Here is an 18,520-nt window from a genome sequence, read left to right as displayed (position 1 = left end):
TCTTTTCTTTTCTTTTCTTTTCTTTTCTTTTCTTTTCTTTTCTTTTCCTTACTGATTTTAAGAGAGAGAGAGCAGGGGAGGGGCAGAGAAAGAGGGAGAGAGAATCCCAAGCAGGCTCCATACTGTCCGCACTGAGCCCAACGCAGGGCCTGAACTCAAGAACCCGGAGATCATGACCTGACCCAAAACCAAGAGTCGGCCACTTAACGGACCGAGCCACCCAGGCGCCCCTAATCCAGCCTTTCTTGTCCCTGACAGAGCCTCCAGGCCTTACTGTGTTCGCCCCACAAATGAGACCTCCCTCCGGGATGGGAAATAAAACACAGGAAATAAAAGACAGCTAGTAGCTGTGGGAAGGGAGAAGGTAAGTGTTTCAACACTGTGGGACCCCAGAGGGCCTCCTGCCCTGGGGGGTCTGTCAGATCAGGTGCCAGACCCCCTGGTTGTGCCATGGGATGCGGGCCACTAGACCTCTCTGCTGGCTGGTTTTCTCCACTGCTCTGAGGGGACTGGACCTTCCTGCTTAGGGCAGGTGCCCGGCTTTCCCGAGAGAAGTTCTACCATGATGTGGATTCTCAAGTCCCAGGAGTGCACGTGGTCTCATTTTTCTCACCGACCGTTTTACTGGGACAGGCTGTGTATGCCACCCCGCCCCGCACCCTGCAGGGGACAGGCAGGTTCGGCATCCCCGTCACACCAGAGGGGGAGCAGGCTGGCCCGTGCTGTTGCAGCACTCGGTGTCTTTCCTGGTCACGATGCAGAAACGGTGGTCCCCGCTCTGGCCACTGTCCTGGCCAGATCGGCACCAGCAGGTGTGGCCCCTGCACGCAGCGGAGTCAAGATCCTGTATCTGACATAACGTTATCTCCCCCAAATTAAATCTGTGCATAGCATGCTTGCCCTGGTTGCAAAACTGTTTCTACAAGCGTGCATTCGAATCATGTCTTCCCCTTGCAAAATCAAGAGCAGGCTTTCTCTTTCATCAGTAACTAACACTTGTGACCTTAAGCGGTGCACAGTACTTGATTAGCTAACTGATGAGGAAATGAACAATAGTAATATCTGACCTTTAAAGGGCATCGGATGCCTCATAAAAAACATTCAGCAAGAAAATACAGCACAAAACAGTCTGCCTACAACTTCACCACTTTGTCTGTCTTTCACTGTCTCCTTCATTTGGAACGCAAAACAAAACAAAACATTTTCTCGGGTGTGGAAATCTGCCAACAATCTTCCAGCTCGGATGTGTTCCGCTGCCGAGGGACGGGCCGGCTGGGGAGACGGGGGCCAGAGGGGTGTGGGCTCCAGGCCGGATGCTGCAGGACTCAGGGACTGTGGTGTATATGTCCCTGGGACGACTGTGGGTTCCTACCCTGTATAGTGATGAAGACCCGGGTGCTTGTGGCCGAGCAGCGTCATTTGCAGAGTGAAATGAGGCCGTGAAGAGTCTGGCCCCCTGAAAACATGGAAGCCACGTGGGCTCCGTGACATTCAGACCCCAAACACCCAGGGGAGGGCCCGGGACTCCCAGCTGGAGAGCCAGAGCCCAATCCGTGACTCTCAGCCCATGGGCTGGGGAAGCAGCTGGGGATCTTATGAAAATGCAGATTTTGAATCAGAGGCCAGGGCTGGACCACAGTGGGATTTCTCATGGCTCCCAGGCGAGGCGGGAGCTGCCCGGCCGCTGGCCAGACTGGGAGCAGCTAGGCTGGAGACAAGTTGAAGCAGGTCCTCGTCCGTCTCAGGGACACAGGCTGGGCTGCAGGGTCCTTGCGCTGGAGCTGAGCCAGGGACGCCATGCCCGAGTGAGCCTCAAACACACTGCCTCCCCCGCACCCCCCCTGCAGTGCGCCTCCCCCTACTTGCTGTCCCATTTCTGTTCCCTTCCTTCCCCTCCGCTCCTCACCTCCCAGTCCCAGTCAGGTCTGGGGGCCTCTCACACTGCCAGCACCAGCGAAGCTCTGCAGAAGGTTCTGGATGGCACAACAGTAGGCTCAGGTGGTAACGTTCACCTTGACCCCAGAGCCCCACGTCCCCAGGTGGCTGTTCTCACTGGGATGCCACCAGGCCATCTGGATCCAAGGTCACAGATGTGGCTTCGCAGGGTCACTCTGGTGTGGCTCCCGGGGCCCCGGGTAGGCAGCGAGAAACGTGGGACTAGGGTCTCCTAAACGTGGGGACCACCACCGACCCAGCCACTGCCCCGCAGTGCATGCTGTCCCGTTCCAGCCACCCCATCTCCCCATTCCCCTGCCCCCCAACCCCGCCACCTGCAGGGCCGGCCAGAAATGCCAAGCAAGGAGGGGACCTGGATCACGCCCCCACCAGGGATGAGTGGGCATCAGGGGCTGTGCACCCCTGCCCCCTCGCCCCCGGGGGAGCTGGGAGGTGTTTCACAAGGATCCCCGAGTCTGGTAACAAACACACCCTTCGTTGGCCCCTGCCAACCCCCTATGATTCTTCTGGAATCTCCTTGTAAGTGAACTCTTGGACCCAACTCCTTGTCTGAAGGCCCGCATCTGAGGGCCCCAATCGCAGAGCCCCTGGGGCACCTGTCAGCCCCTGAGCTGCAGTGACGCTGTGTCCTGGGTCCCCCACTGGCAGGTGCTTCTTTTTGGCAAAGGTTCTTAGAGAAACGCCTTCGGGCGCCTGCTTCTGGCTCATGGAGTCCTCATATCTCCCAGGGGTGGGGGGCTTCCCTGTAGGCTGATGCAGTCTTCGGGCCCCAGAGCAGCGTGCCGAGATGCAGACAAGAGCAGATTTTGCATAGAAATCCCCTAATTTCCTCACCGAGGACATGCTGCCCAAACCAATAAATCCATTTGCTTCTTCAACATATTGTCACGTACGCGGGGCTGGCTGCGGGTTTCAGAGGAAGTGTGTTAAGTCCACGTTTGCAGAGCATGAAAGGGATGTGGAGGCTCCGTGGCAATCAATTTTTCATAAATAATACACACGTGCAGCCTCATCACATATTCAAAGCAGCAGTCAAGTGGTCGGGGAGAATGATCATTTATTCTGTTGAATTTCTTCAGAATGAATTCTGGGACAGATCAAACAAAAAAGTTATAAAATAGGAATTATAGGTAATGAATGCCTGCTTGTTGCAAGGGAATCTGAGCACCTCGTGCATAATTAAAGCAGGTGAGGTCAGGGGCAAGCTCGAGGTGGCTTTACGAGGAATCCCTCTGCATTCTTTCAGGGGGTAGCAGTGACGTCCATTTACGGTACAAGGCTTCATCATTTGAAGTGACCGGAATTCAAAAGCATCATACTAACGTGTTGTGACAAGCACATTGACAGCACAGGATGGCCGACTGGTGGCCGTGGTCTTCGTGTTTGGATTCCCTGAAGTTTTTCCTCTCTGCCCTCTTCCAGCTCAGGCAGATGGGGCTGCCCCGTGTTCTAAGGTCACCCCTCCCCTGGGGGCAATGACAGAGACTTGCCAGTGTTTGAATGGCATCTGTCTCGTCAGCAGGCAGGGCAAGGACGAGGCGGGAGAGAGCTGGAGATTCGCGAGGCTTCTTGGATAAACGGTTGGTTCTAACCTACCAGGTAAGTCAGACCCTTCAGCCTCTCACCGTCACTTTCTCTACATGAGCAAACTGTCACAGAGACGTGGGTCTAGGTGCACGTCAGTAACGGGTGAGAGTCCAGGCAGGTCTGGCATTCAGACTCAGCTGGGTCCAAATATTTTTTTAATTTTTTTTAACGTTTGTTTTTGAGAAACAGAGAATAAGCGGGGGGGGGGGGGGCGGGGGCAGAGAGAGAGGGTGACACAGAATCCGAAGCGGGCTCCAGGCTCCGAGCCGTCAGCACAGAGCCCGACGCGGGGCTCGAACGCACGAACCGTGAGATCATGACCTGGGGTGAAGTCAGTTGCTTAACCGACTGAGCCCCCCAGGTGCCCCTGGGTCCAAATCTTGAGCCCACACTCTTCAAGCTGTGTCATCTTGGACAGTTACTGAACCTCTGTGATCTCTGCCTTCACTTATAAAATGGAGCTAAGAGGTCGGTGGGAGGAGTAAGTTAGAAGGTGGGGGAAGGACTTAGCACTCTGGCACCACATGAGGAAATGCCTTAGCGAAAAGAAGTTCTCCCTGCAATTCTTGTCGTCATCTGGCCAGGTGTCTCCCAAAGCACTAGGTCCTTCCTGGGTGCCCTGCACTCTGCTCACCGCAGAAACCCCAATTCAGTAGAATTTTAAACTGCCTGTAACACGGGAAGCCTGCGTGGCGAAGTCGGGTAAGTGTCCGACTCTTGATTTCGGCTCAGGTCATGATCTCTCAGTTTGTGGGTTCGAGCCCCACGTCGGGGTCTGTGCTGACAGCGTGGAGCCTGCTTGGGATTCTCTCTTCTTCTCTCGCTGCCCCTCCCCTGCTCCTACTCGCATGTGCAGGCTCCCCCCAGCCTCTCACCCAAACCTAACTAAATAAACACAAAAACAAATAGCCCGTAACACTGAAGAAGCCGCTGAGCACTGACACAGTTCTCAGCCCACGGCCTTCCAAACTCGGCCGTGCCTGTGGCCGGGGCTGCCGCGTCGAGCTCCCCGGCCTCCAGCACTTCTGCCCACGCTCAGCTGGCGGGGGGCGCAGGACGGCCCGTCGGGAGAGCGGCAGGAGGGCTGTGCAGCCGGGGACGCTCTGCCACTGAAGACCTGGGGCCCTCACTCGTACAGGCGGAGCCCAGGGGTCCGCGCCCAGGGTGGTCTGGGCCGTGCAGGGGCGCCAGAAGCGGTGGTGGGCGGTGCAGGGCGTCTGGCGCATGGAAAGCCTCCATCACGCAGCCTCCCTGAGGCCTCCAGGGGATGCAGCAGCCTCTGTGCTGCCGCTCTGCTGCCTTGCTGGGGTGGACAGGGGCGCGAGGCCCTTCTCCTGACAAGCCGGGAAGAATGACGCCGTGCCTGGGCGGCTCCCGCTCCGGGAGCACGAGAAACTTCCACCCAAGGGCCTCCGAAGTCAACAGCGACTGAGCAGGCCACCTTGGGATCACCTGGGTCCCAGATACGTAGTATGAACAGCTCTCAGCTTCCAGGGACCCTCTTGTCTGTGAATAAAGAGGCCCCCACTCCAATGGCAGCCATACAGAGGGAGTCACCGGGCCCATCTTCTTCCTGCACGTCCGGCTTCGGAGCACCCTTCACCTGTCCCCCGGGCTGGCCTCCACCAGCAAGTGGCTGCAGCATGTCGCCGCCCCGACACACAGCAGAATCCCAAAGCCGAGGTTGGGTGTGAATGCTGGTGGCAGAACCCAGGAGGCCTCGTGTCTCCAGGACCCCCAGTGCACACGTGCAGGCATGTGCCTGGCCCCCCAGGTGCGGCCGGCGCCCCTGGAGCCACGTGGACCTCCAGGCGGAGGGGCGGACGCGGGTGGAGACTCTGCGGGGAGAGAGAGAAGGGGGGGTGAACGTGGGACAGGTGGTCAGCAGTGCCCAACGGCCCCTTTTCACGCTCGGCTGTCGGCGTCTGTGTTTGGATTGCGGGCCGTTCAAAGCGAGTGCCTGCTTTCCCTCCGCTAAGTCATTTGAAATTAAGTCCACACAGTGAGTATCAGTCTTTGACTTCATCGTGACAGGCTGTCCGTAAATTTAAGGCGTAAACGTGATGGTGATTTCTTTTTGTTGTTGCCGTTCTCGTAGATTTTTTGGCACCCCCTCACAGAAGCAGAAAGGATTCTCTTTGTACTGGCCCCAGAAGAGCCTTTTCTTCCAAGAGAAATAGAACATCTGGAGGCACCCAGGATTTCCGGTCCCTGGCAAAACCCGCCCCAGCGTCCTCACAGCACGCCAGAGACAGCCAGCCGTGCTCGTGGCCGTGACTCTCAGCCACGTGTTGAAGAGCAACAATGAAGGACCGCACAGCACTATGGGGACACTCGTAACCTGTTGCCCAGCAAACCACAGCGACCTGCCACTATCACTCATCACACCCTCCTCTTACTTCCTGAACTTGTATTAAAGCTCCTAAGAGCCATGGTCTGGGAACAAGAGACAGAGAGATGGGCCGGGTTTAGGAGTTCCCTAGAACTATTTATAGGGGTCACGGCTTCCTTGAGAGGAGTATTGGCTTTTCAGGAGAAACTCAGACAAACGTTCAGAGGGAGGGAAAACAGGAAACACCGAGGGCAGAGGGTGAGCCTTTGTGCCACACAGGTGGTGTCAGTGACACATCTGTAGCCCGATTCCATGTCCAGCAAAGTGAGTCCCTACCGCTGCCGGTCCCCTCTTTGCAGAAACAGTGTCAGGACCCTAGCCATTCTTTCTTTAAGTTTTTATTTATTTTTGAGAGAGAGAAAGCATGAGCACACGTATGTGAGCAGGGAGGGGGCAGAGACAGAGGGAGAGAATCTCAAGCAGGATCCGTGTGCTGTCAGCACAGAGCCCAATGGGGGTCTCCAACCCACGAAGGTGAGACCATGACCTGAGCCAAAGTCAGATGCTTAACTGGCAGAGCCACCCAGGTGCCCTGACCCTGGCCACGTTGTTAAGGGAAGGAGATAACACTCTTTATTGATGTTGTTAGCTTGTCACCTAACAGGACACTCTGCAGACCCACAGTCCCCAAAGCTGGGGTCTGAAAGAGCAGGGGGGCTCCTCACAATCCCGCATCCTGCTCAGCACCAACGCGGCATTCCAAATCGTGTCCACCCTCTGGCACCACTCCCCACCTCCTCCGGGTGGCCACCTTCACGGGCTCCTTCCTGCCTGTCCGGCCAGAGAGGCCCTCTCCTGCCCCAGTGTGCATCCTCTAGACCTACGTCCTCCTGTGAGGTCATAGTTGAGCCGTATTTGTCCACTAACCGGCCCAGCATCAGCCCTAAGTTTTGGACCAATACATGTTTATAGAATCCTGTCTTCCTTACGCCCATACCTATCAGCGCAATTCCACGCTTTCAAAATGCATTATCAGCTCAAGTCTTTCTTGCTCTTAGTAAATCCCTTCCCACCCCCACCTTGTGAACTTGAATTTGCGTTTACATTCTAGCAAGGTGCAAATTAATCCATTTCACAGACTGAGTTCCAGCAAATTTGAACCCTGGGTCAGTTTCCACCATTTGGTGGGATGACACATCCTCATAAAAGCCACCGTTAGGTTTGAGCAAATCACAGACGGGGTGCCCACTGGGAGGGGCTGGGGATGGAAGGAATGTCACACAGTTTCCATAAATAAGACCATCGGGGAGACTGTGTGGCTCAGTCAGTTGAGCATCTGACTTTGGCTCAGATCCTGATCTTGCTTTTGTGGGTTCGAGCCCCACATTGGGCTCTGTGCTGACAGTTCCGAGCCTGGAGCCTGCTTCGGATTGTCTCCCTCCCTCTCTGCTCCTCCCCTGCTCAAGCTCTGTCTCTCTCTCAAAATAAATAAAGATTGGAGAAAAATTAAAAAAAAAAAAACCTTTGGTGTTGTCTTGCCCATGTTTTGGCCCCACTCCCCATTACCATGGCGAATTGAAAGTCTTTGGAAAGGGTGGGCACTGATGTCATGCAGTTTTGTTCCTTTCCTGGAGAAGCATCATGTCAGGCACATTGTGGGGTGCTCCCCGAGTCTGCAGCAGAGGGTCACGTTTTAGTTTGTGGGGGGATGAGTGTATTGTACATCCCACAGATGTGTAAGAAGACTTGTTTACAGCTGCATTTTCTCCTACATATGTTGAAATCAATGGGCCCCACATCTGCACATAGGGCTCGAGGGCACCTGCCGGGAAGACTCATTGACGAGGGGACCATGCTTGGGTTCTCAGGGAGTTCTGAGGTGGAACCAACCCACAGGGGACCATCTTATTCTACAGGTTAATATTTATCAAATAGAAGCACCCAGCTCTATCTGGACCAAAACTAATGGGTCTTGATTTTTTTTGCATCTTTGTTGCTATGAGAAAAGGCAAGTTAGTTTCAATCTGGGAAACACTCCAGGGTGACAATTTTAGGTGCCTTCAACCACCAAGCTCACCTTCCTCCCCATTGTTTCCAAAATGGGGCAGGATTAAGCAGAGTGCTCCCCAGTGGCTCAATGCCAGCCCCTGTGTCCTCCCTGTGGGTTGGATACCGCCTTTGTGCTAACCAACAGACCTCCCTGGCTTCGCTCCGATAGGTACATGCCATCTGTCAGGGCAGGGGCCCTCCCATGTAAGGATCTCAGCCACAACAGACCTGGAGATGTGTGGACACGGACCATCGTGGTGTGGGCACTATGATCCGGGATCATGTGTTACATCCATAGCCACTGCTGTTTTCAGAGAGAAAGATAATATTGCCCAGGGCTGGCAAAGCTTCACAGGCACGATTGGACGTAAATTTCCCCCAAACGTCCATATCCTCTGAATGATAGCACCACTAATGTTGCCTTAAAAAAAAAAAAAAAAAAAAATTTTTTCCAAATGAAATGTTCCCAGATTAAAATATAGTATCTATCTTTATTCACAGGATAGTTTATCTCAAAAAAAAAAAAAAAATCTCCAAGCTACATTTTGGGAAGCAGACTCAATGGCAGCCCACAAAATGTATCTCTTAGGAGAAAGACAATGAAAATACAAATAGAAGTTGTCGCCATCAGCACAGAGGAGGAGGGCTTCACAGAAGTGCGGCTGTCACCGGCTTTGAAGTCCCGGCTCTTCCAGGCACCCTGGATGGCTCTCGCCCTGCGCGGCTGCACTTGGCGGACAGAACTGCACCTGAACAAACATTCCTTGAGTCTCCGCTACGCTCACCTCGCACCAGGCACTTTGCCGCGTGCGTCATTGCCCATGACCTAACACAGAAACGACGGAAGCGTGAAGCGCGCGGGATCGAGAATAGAAACGGCGACGCTGCCTTAAGCGGAGGCACAAAGCAGCCGGAGGCCACTGTGTCGCTGTCTCTGCTGTGTGCCGTCTGCAGATCTCTGTGAGGACGGATGCTTTGAATCTTCAAAGCCTCTATGGCATGCGCACCACGACTGTCCCCATTCTGCAGGTAAGAAGCTGAAGCACAGGAAGGTTGAGAAACTTGTCTGGGGTCACACAGTGGGAGACAGAAACAGGGTTGAGATATTGGGCCAGTGCTCTTCTCACTCCGCTAGCATGTCTGGCAGACCCGCACGAGGGTATGAGTGCACCCCCAACACACACACACACACGCACGCGCACACACACGCACGCACGCACACGGCAGCAATTTGCATCTCAAGGCCCAGGTCTGGTACCATCTCTCCCCCTGTGGTCTCTAATCAATCCCTGAATCTTCTTTTAAACAGTGTTGCCAAAGCCAGTGGGGACCACCTGACACCGCTCTAAGAAGCTGATGAAAAAATTAAGGATCCTTTCCCCCCAAAATCCCATGTCCAGGACTGCACGGACCCCGTAATGCTGAGCTGTGGGGCCCCAGCTAAGAACCTCTACCCTAAAGGACGCCCTTGTCCGACCTCGCTTGGTAAAGGCGTGAAGCCTTTATTGGTTTGATTTAGCTTGTCTTGTGCCAGTTCGTCTTAAATTACCCCGAGATCCGCCATGGCGAAATTCTGTTGATTGCTATTAGATTTGTTCTGTTTTCATCCTGATTCATATTCAAAACTGAATTAGGTTCTGTGGAAAAACACCCATCAAATGCTTCTCAAGGAGTAGAAAGCCATTACTATGGCCCTGAGGTTCCACCCTACTATTTTTCTCCACCCGCCCGCCCCCCCCCCCCCCCCAGCCCACTCGGCTGGAGAAAGGAACATTAACTAATTGGATAATCAGCATGCAAATGAAGGAGACCTGGATTCAAGCAGCCAGCAGGGCTGAGTTTGCACTGGACCCAGGCCAGGGGCGGGATTCTGGTGACCTCACATCTCCCAGAATCTGAGGGAGCAGGGAGCTCACTCCACCTCTCGACCTATGGCTTAAATTGCCATCTTAAGAAATTGCCCTCCTGGTTGCGTTACATCCAGATGAGACGTCTGATGTGCTCACAAGCCCAGAAGGGGGACGCACGCCCCACGCTGTGAGCCTTCCAGAGAGAATAAACGAGATGACTGCCCGCGGCGGCAGGAGGAAGTGTGTGCAAGCCTAACTCACCCCTGATGCAACCCCAATCACTCTGGGAGCAAATTCCTGCTTGGCTTCTGTTCAGGAGCTGAGCTGCTCTCTCCCTCTTTTTAATCTTTATTTTTTCATTTTTTAATTTATCATCACTGTGTGATCGCTGCCTTGCTGCTAAATTTGTAGTGAGGTGCTGCAGACTTGTGGCCTGTGTCTGAATGGGCTGGTCCCGGCACCCCCCCCGCCCCCCCCGCCCCCCGCCCCCCGCCCCCCGCACGCCCGGAGCCCAGAGAGGAGCCTGGCTGTGCATCCCCGAGAGGTCCCGCAGCAGCTCGCGATCTCTCCCCTGAACAGACACGGTGCACTCACCGTCTAAGGATCTGCCTTCCCTAATCTCAAATAAGAAAGGAACAGTGGTTGAAATTCAGCTTTGAATCTCTCTGGTTCGAGTCAGCTGAGCCACTTCAAAAGGCTGTGAGTGCAAAGGAGGTGTGCGAGTCGGGGGAAGCTTTGCAACGTTTCAGACTTTGAACTGAAACACTTCTCCAGCGGGCCTCATTAGCCCCCCTCTCCCCACGCCACCAGCCAAGGCACCCCTTAGCCACGGGGGAGCAGGGAACAGGAGGACTGGGCGAAGGTCCCCTGTCCCTAAAGCACCACCCCTCTAAGATTCCTAATGAGGACACCCTTGGGGCTCAGGCTGAGGCTGTGAGAAGGAAACTGGCTTCCTAAAGGGGGGGCATGTGCCGGCAGAGGCGCCATGGTGTGGAAGTCCCCGGAGACAGGGAACTTCCCTCCCTGGGAAGGCAGGGCATCGTCCATGTCCCCAGTGTAGAAGGGGCATCAGGCCACAGCCAGAGGGGGCCGTGCCTCCCTCGCCTAGGTCTCCCTCTGTCCTCTGCCACCAGCAGGCCACAAGCTGTGCCTCTACACCCACCCAGCCTCAACCCTGCAGAGGGACAGAGGAATGTGACCCAAGTCTGAATCTTTACATGAAGAGACCAAACATCCTAAACTGAATTCAGTAAATCCTTGGTGTGTGAGCGTAATTCGTTCCAGAAACACGCTTGGAATCCATAGCACTCGTATATCAAGGTGAATTTCAAGAACCATCGGCTCAGTTGTGATCATGGGACCTTCAGTGCCACGTGCGACTCGTATGGCAAGACATCGCTCGTTTATCAAGCTAAAATTTATGAGAAGTGTTTGCTCGTCTTGCAGAAGACTCACAGCACAAGTTACTTGCAATCCAAGGTTTTACCGGATGTAAATTATTTCTTCAGACTGAGCTCACTGGGCTGGGCTGAAGCTTCCCCCCCACTTGCTATATGGCAAATGGGGGACCCCCGAGGACACTGGAGCAGCCGCTTGCAAAAACAGAGCAACCACATGGTGTGTGCACATCTGAGTGATGTGTGAGCGAGCCTGTGACCCAACGCCCACACACCGACCGGGAGCAGGGCCAGCGGGGACCCCCTCACCGGGAGGGCACAGGCCAGTGGGCATCTGTCCCGGCATGCATGGCTATGCTCGTGTCCCTGGTAACAGTGGAGACAGGGGGCATTGGAGGGGTTGTAGGGTATTTCTCCCCTCTGCCTACGGGGACTTGAGCTTTCTTGGTGCACAATGCACTCTCCCAACTGGAATAGAAAAAGGGAAGAAAGAAATTCATTGAAATCTACATGTTTAGGAGGAATAGGTTCATCTTGGCTTTTAGGTTATAGTTAAATTGTAGTAACTTGTAGTAATTTGTGTCCCCCCAGAGTTCCTAGATTGGAGCCCTAATCCCAAATGTCACTGTGTTTGAAGGTAGGGCCTTCAAGGAGGTAATCAAGGTTAGATGAGGTCACGAGGGTGGGGTTCTAATCCAACAAGACTGTGCCAGGAGCACACGCACAGAGCACAGAGCAGGGGCTCTGGGAGGACACCGGGAGCCGATGGGTAGCCACAAGCCGGGAAGGGACTTTCACGGAGACCTACTCTGCAGGCACCTTGACCTTGGACTTCCAGCCTCCAAAACCGTGAGATACAGACTCCCTTTGTCTGAGTGTCCCGTCTGTGGTATTTGGTTCTGGCATTCGGAACCGAGACAACGGGCTTTCCTGAAACTTTCTTCTACTCTTTTCTAAAATGAGTTAGAAGCTTCCTTTGGTGCTTGGTACTCGCCATCACCCTGAAGGAGCACCCCACCTCAAGGTGGAGCCCCCAAATACATTTGTTAGTTTTGCGGCAGAAACGCCACCTGCTCTAGACGGAAGAGAGGCAGGGGACAGAACAGGAGGACAGAATGGTGGCCCCAGAGGCTGGGTGTTCGGCATTTTGACTGCAAATGAGCAATCGATGTGCTAAGTATGTGCACGTAACAGCCAATCAGCACCAAACCTTTCTGGAAGAAATGTCTACACCCTTCTGCAGAGTGGAGGGGCTGAGTGGGGACCGAGGCTAGGGGCTTCCTGTACGTGTAGGCTAGAAGTCATGGAAAGAAAGCTGGATTTATGTGTATATATATATATATGTGTATATATATATACATATATATATATATACACATATATATGTATATATATAATATATATGTATGTATATATATGTATATATATGTATATATATGTATATATACATATATAATATATACATATTTATTATATATATTATATATAATATATATTAATAAAAGACCTTAAAACTCCAAAACAACATTTTCTTCTTTTGTATCTGAACAACCAGGAAGCTGAGTGTGCATGTGGGTGCCCACGCATGCACGTGCGCACACACACACACACACACACACACACACACACACACACACACTTTCTAACTTGTTACTGTGAAACAACAAGCCCCCTCAGGGCTCCAGGTGGAGGAGGAGGGGTTGCTCGGTCACATTTGTAAGGAAGGGGCTGTCGTTTTCACCGGGCTGTGGTTTCCCCGGACGTGCACTGTGCCCACCCACCCCAGTCGCCAGCTCAGTGCCAGCAGGGAGACTGCCAGGCGCCTTCCGATTTCCAGCCTGCAAAGGCCAACGCCGGTGAGGGCGAGGAGGAGAAGTGGGGGTCAGATCCCGAGGGAGAAGAAACCCAGGCATCTGGGGGGTAAATGGATCAGGATAAGCTTCAACTCCGAGAGCTTTACACCAAGAGCAGTTACGGGGAATAAGAGAAAAGAGCTTCCCAGGGCTTTCCAGCAGGGCCAGAAGCAGCCATGTGCTAAAGTAAGTTTGTCTCCGGGGGCCACGGGGCCCAGCGGCTGGGGAGACGGGGAGGGATGGGTGGGGAGCTCAAACGGAAAGAGAGGGCGCTTTCTGTGTTCTCACTATCTTTAGTTAGTTTGCAAAGAATGTATCAGATGCCACCACTTTTCACAGCACAGGTTTGAAGGAGTCAATGTTACTGCTGCATCAGGCAGCCATGGTCGGGGTCCTGTCTCCTCTGCTTCTGTTCAACTCAGGGCAAGCATCTTGGCCTCTCTGAGCCTGAGTCTCAGCTGTCAAACAGGCACAATAATGACACAGCACTGGCCTCCTAGGGCTGCTTTGAAGATGAAAGGGACAGTGCCCATTATGGCCACTATAGCACATGGCCTCATAGGCCGGGAGTGCTAATCGGATGTTAGCCCTTGGTACCGACGCCCTTTGCATGGAGTTTCCTTGCCTCTTATGTTAGCTGTTGCTTCAAGTTTGCTAAACGGTGTCTCTTTGCTCTGGGGAAGTGTTTGGTCTGAAGCCCAGGCAATGACCGAACAGCCCTCTGTCACCTAGGCTGTCAGGGGACATGTCACTGTCTCCCAGAGCTGCATCCTGCCAGCCCTGACATGCACTTCTCCAGGGTCCCCGGCACACGGGCCTCCTACGAGGCCAGCTGTCGACACACACTGTAGAACATTCACTCAGCTCTCAGAAAGGCCTCCCGAGTGGGCTTCTCGGCAAAGGCTCCACTCTGTAAATTCCGGAGCAGATCGAGAGAGCCCTCGTCCTTCAGCCAAGGGTTAGAGGCCATGGAGGCAAACTCATCTGATGCTGTGAATCAGAGACTCGCTCGTCCACAAGCACTCTGGATGCAGAAGCAGTCTCTTGGCTGCTTCCAGCCCTGGGCCCATCTGCTACTCCGTGGCCAGGTTCCCGACCGTGAGGGTGGAGGTGCCAAGCCAAGGGCAGCAAGCGTCCCCAGCCAACCCAAAGCCCTCTTCCCCCTAACTTTCTCTGTGGTGAACACAGTGCAGTAAGCAGGTGCACCTCTCCTTATGCCTCATCACACGTCTGGACTTCCGGGAGACCCTCTCTTGCAAAGAAGAAAGGTCGAGGGCTGGGTCTAGTGGTCACCAAGAGAGCATTCGAGCGCCCACAGCTGTAAAATACTGAGCTCGATTCCAAGAAGTTGTCTGTACCTTTGCCAGATGTGAATGGACTGCTGCCTGGACAATCGTTTCCTTTTGTAAGAAGGGGAGAGCCTTCTGGAATCCTGGAATTCAATCTCTACCAGGAGCCTCAGACCTGGAGAAGGTCCAGTCTCTAAGTTGGCAAAAGACATCATTCAGGACCCCGGGCAGTCACAGGGCTTCCTGAAGCAGCGCTGTTTTACATTTTTCATCTGGCCGCATAGCAAGTAAAGGGATGAAGGGGAAAATTCTGGAGCAGACATCTGAAGCGCGTGCACTCTCTCTCTCTCTCTCTCTCTCTCTCTCTCTCTCTCTCTCTCTGTCTGTATTTTTTCTGTCTCTCTCTGCCTCTCTCACTTCCCACCATGTGCCCATGTGACAGGCAAGTGCCTCATGCTCCTGCTGAAGTTGGACGGGAGCACGTGTCCAGAGGGCAGGAAGCATAACCCAGCATTAGCTCCAGGAAGGATTGCGTTTTATAAAAATCCCACCTTCCCTGTCTTTCACCAGCTTCCTAGAACATGCAGGAGAGAGAGGAATCTCCCAGAAGTTTCCAGGGCACAAAGCTATGAGGAGCACATTCACTATGAATTTGTTAATTGCATCAGAGATCAAGGCCAACAAGACGAACTCCATCAGTGTTAGAATACTCCCGACAGCATCCCCTAGACTCTGCTGTTTGCTCTAGACACAGACGTGGGCTGAATGGTCTGGCCTGACCTTGCTGACTCACCTAGCCCTCTGCTGACACCATCCATCTGTGCTGCTATGTTGGGAAAAAAGGCTCTCAAACCAGCAGTGGAAAGTTTCTGTGGGTGGTGATGCTTCCACCGGGAGTCAAGAGGTGCTGGTGGGAGAAATCCAAGAGCAAAGAAAAGACTTTGTGAGTTCAAGCTGTGGTGATTTGGAGTGACCCAGGATCATTGCACCCCAATCACTCAGTGTCATTTCCTTCCTTCTGGTTAACCTTACCTGGCTCTGATGTGTTTATAAGATGCTCTTTGTTGAGTGTCTGTGGTCTGGTAAGGAAAGAGGGGACATGGTGTCCCCACAGACAGATGCATGCTTGAATTAGGAGCCTTTTTCTGGCAAAGGTAAACCTCTCCCTGAACAAGGAAATTGGTGAAAGAAAAAAAGGGGGGAGCCAGGATCACTGAGGTTCTAGATCATGCCCCTCCCTGCAAAGGGTGAGCACTGTAAGTCCTTTCTAAGTCCTACCTTGGGGAGGCCTCACCTGCCAGTGGCTCTCCTCTTGTTACCTTTGGCAACTGCATAAGAAGCAAATGCCCTTGGCCAGGCACTCAGAAGAAGGTCTTTTTAAGAGAGTGATCTGGACTTAGGGGTTTTGATCTTACGGCACAGACTTACCTACTCATTCTGGAAAGCTCATCAAATTTTTCAAGACATACCGGGCCATACTAGAAATTCCTCTGTAGCCAGCACAAGCCATGAGAACACATTTTATAAATCTGTGAATGACCTTACAATGTCTTCCCTTGGAAAGCAGCCAAAAGGATCACTGAAATAAGCGTCCAGGCTTTGTACTGGCCTTGATTTGAAGTAAGACCACTGGGAATTCATACCAAATGAAGCTTCTCTGACTGTTCACAAGCAAGACTTGCTTCTAGATTTAATTTCCAAAGGAAGGACATGCATCCTGAAGACACACTTGTTAGTGGAGAACATAAGATTATATAGGTGGTGGTCTTGAAACAGTATTCCTCATCCCCTGCCTCCAATGACATGCAAATCTACATTCAGGTGGATAAGAGAGCGAAATGGAAGGGGGATGTCATATAAGCCTAGGAATAAAATACAAAGAAATATTAAAAACTAATACTAATTACTGGGGAGGGCAAGTCTTGCTAAATTAAGTCATAAAGTACAGAAACAAGGAAGGAAAGAAAGACGTGTTTGGTTACATGAGATTCTTAAATTTCTGTATACTATGCACATAGTTTGATGGCAAAAGATGTGGAAATAACCTGAAACATACACAACAGAAAAATAATTGGTGCCTGAGATAGAAAATTTTCTATAACTCAGTAAGAAAAATCCATTCAACACAATAGAAAAAAAATACTCTAGGAATGATCCTTCATAAAACCAATCTAACTTGGACTTAAAACCTCAGCTTAAAACCAGGCAAGGTGGCCTCCTGTGCCCTCTACCAAATCCAACGAAGCCAATGGGGGGTGTTATTGAGAAGCCACCCTATTGTGGAAAATGCTTCGGCGACAGTGAGAGTGCATCACTCTAATTGGAAAGCCTCCGTCCCATGAGGAACACCCCAGAAAACACATACAACTGCTTCGATAATCCTCCAACATCCAGAGTATGTGTCACATTTCGTGTAGACCTCAAGGAACACAGTTATTTCTACCTTGATGTGACTCATTTGGGTTTAAAGACATCATCAGAGAATATCCTGAAGTCTCTCACGCTGATGGGCAGTTGTAATGAAAGCGTCAAGAACGACTTCTCCTGCCTGGCCCCCGTGCCTCCAGAAACACAAAGGGAGGCTCAGCACAGCAAGACCGAATGACTGGATGTTCTCGTTCTGTGAACTGTGGGGAAGAGAAAGTGCTGCTTGACTATGAGAGACACATTCACCGCAACCGGTTCTCTACTTAGTCTCTTCTCTGTCAAGGCATTATCCATTTTGCATGATGGAACTGTCATCAACAGATTCAATAGAACCTATTTTGTGGTCTGCCATATCTATTTTTCAGGGAAACAAAACCATTCAGGATAGAGTTTTGATGCCTTGGGCACTATTTTACACCTGGCTCGTTCCCCCCTCCTACCACCCATCCGCTATTTCCATCTTTTAGATTCCTGAATGGCAAATCCAAAGCCCCTGCAATACCCAAATCCAGCTGGAAAGTGAAAAATTAACTCTGTTTTCAAAATGTTGAATGGTTTTTGTGTGCCATGTGCTTGCTTAAGGCTTGCAGCTATAAAGCTTGGGAAAGAAATAACTTGGACACAATAATGTCTATAGTGTATTCCAGCTCTAAAATGTTAGGATCCATCCAACAATAGAAATTGACTAAATAAATTATGTTACAACCATAAGATGGAATGCTATCTGGCCATTTAATGTGATGTGGGAGAACATGAAATGACAATAGGAAAATGCTCATGATATAGCAAGAGGGAAAGCAGATTATAAAACACTATGTACTGCATAATAACAGTTTTGTTAAAAATGAAAATAACAACCATGATTGTGTGCACACACCCTTATACCCATGATAAAAAAGCCTGGAAGGATTGACATTAAAAACTCACTGTGGCTACTTGTTAGTAGTGGGAACACGGGTATGTTTTATTTTTCCCATAGTGCTTCTGTGTGTCTGAAACCTTATTAGTAAACAAATACTGTTTTTCTAATCAGAAAAAAAAAAAGGCATTTAAAATATAAAATTGCCAAGATGCATAATAAAAAAAATGATTTTATTGCTTCGGAGAAACTGGCCATACTAGCTAAGCTTTTTACTGTGGAAAATACACAAAACATAAAGTTTATCATTTTAACCACTTCAGGGTGTACGACACAGTGGCAGTTAAGTACTTCCACACTCTTGTGCAGCCACCACCACCATCTAGCTCCAGAACATTTTCATCACCCCAAGAGGAAATCCCATACACATTGAGTTCCCACCCCACTATACACCTGTCCCCTAAAATCTACAAATCTGCTTTCTGTCTATGGATTTGCCTATTCTGTATGTTTAATGTAAGTGGAATAACACAATATGTGGCTTCTGTGTCTTTGCTCACTTAACACAAAGTTTTCAAGATTCATCTGTATTATAGCGTGTATCTGTACGCCATCCCCTTTTATATCAGAATGCTATTCCGTTGTATGGCTATACTACACTTTATTTATCTGTTCATCCCTTGATGGACATTTGAGTTGTTTCCACCTTTTTGCTACTGTATTTAGTACTGCAATACACATTTGCATAAAAGTTTTTGGTTGAACACCTGTTTTCGATTATTTTGGATATATACCTAGGAGTGGAAATGCTGGGTCATGTGGCAATTCTAGGTTTAACCTACTGAGGATCATCCAAAGTGTTCTACAGAGTGGCTCCATCACTTGAAATTCTGATCAGCAACGCACAGTGTTCTAATTTCT

The sequence above is a fragment of the Herpailurus yagouaroundi genome, unplaced genomic scaffold (genome assembly GCF_014898765.1).
Source record: "Herpailurus yagouaroundi ecotype Mexico unplaced genomic scaffold, PumYag 246, whole genome shotgun sequence".
NCBI lineage: Eukaryota > Metazoa > Chordata > Mammalia > Carnivora > Felidae > Herpailurus > Herpailurus yagouaroundi.
This window is presented reverse-complemented; position numbering follows the sequence as displayed.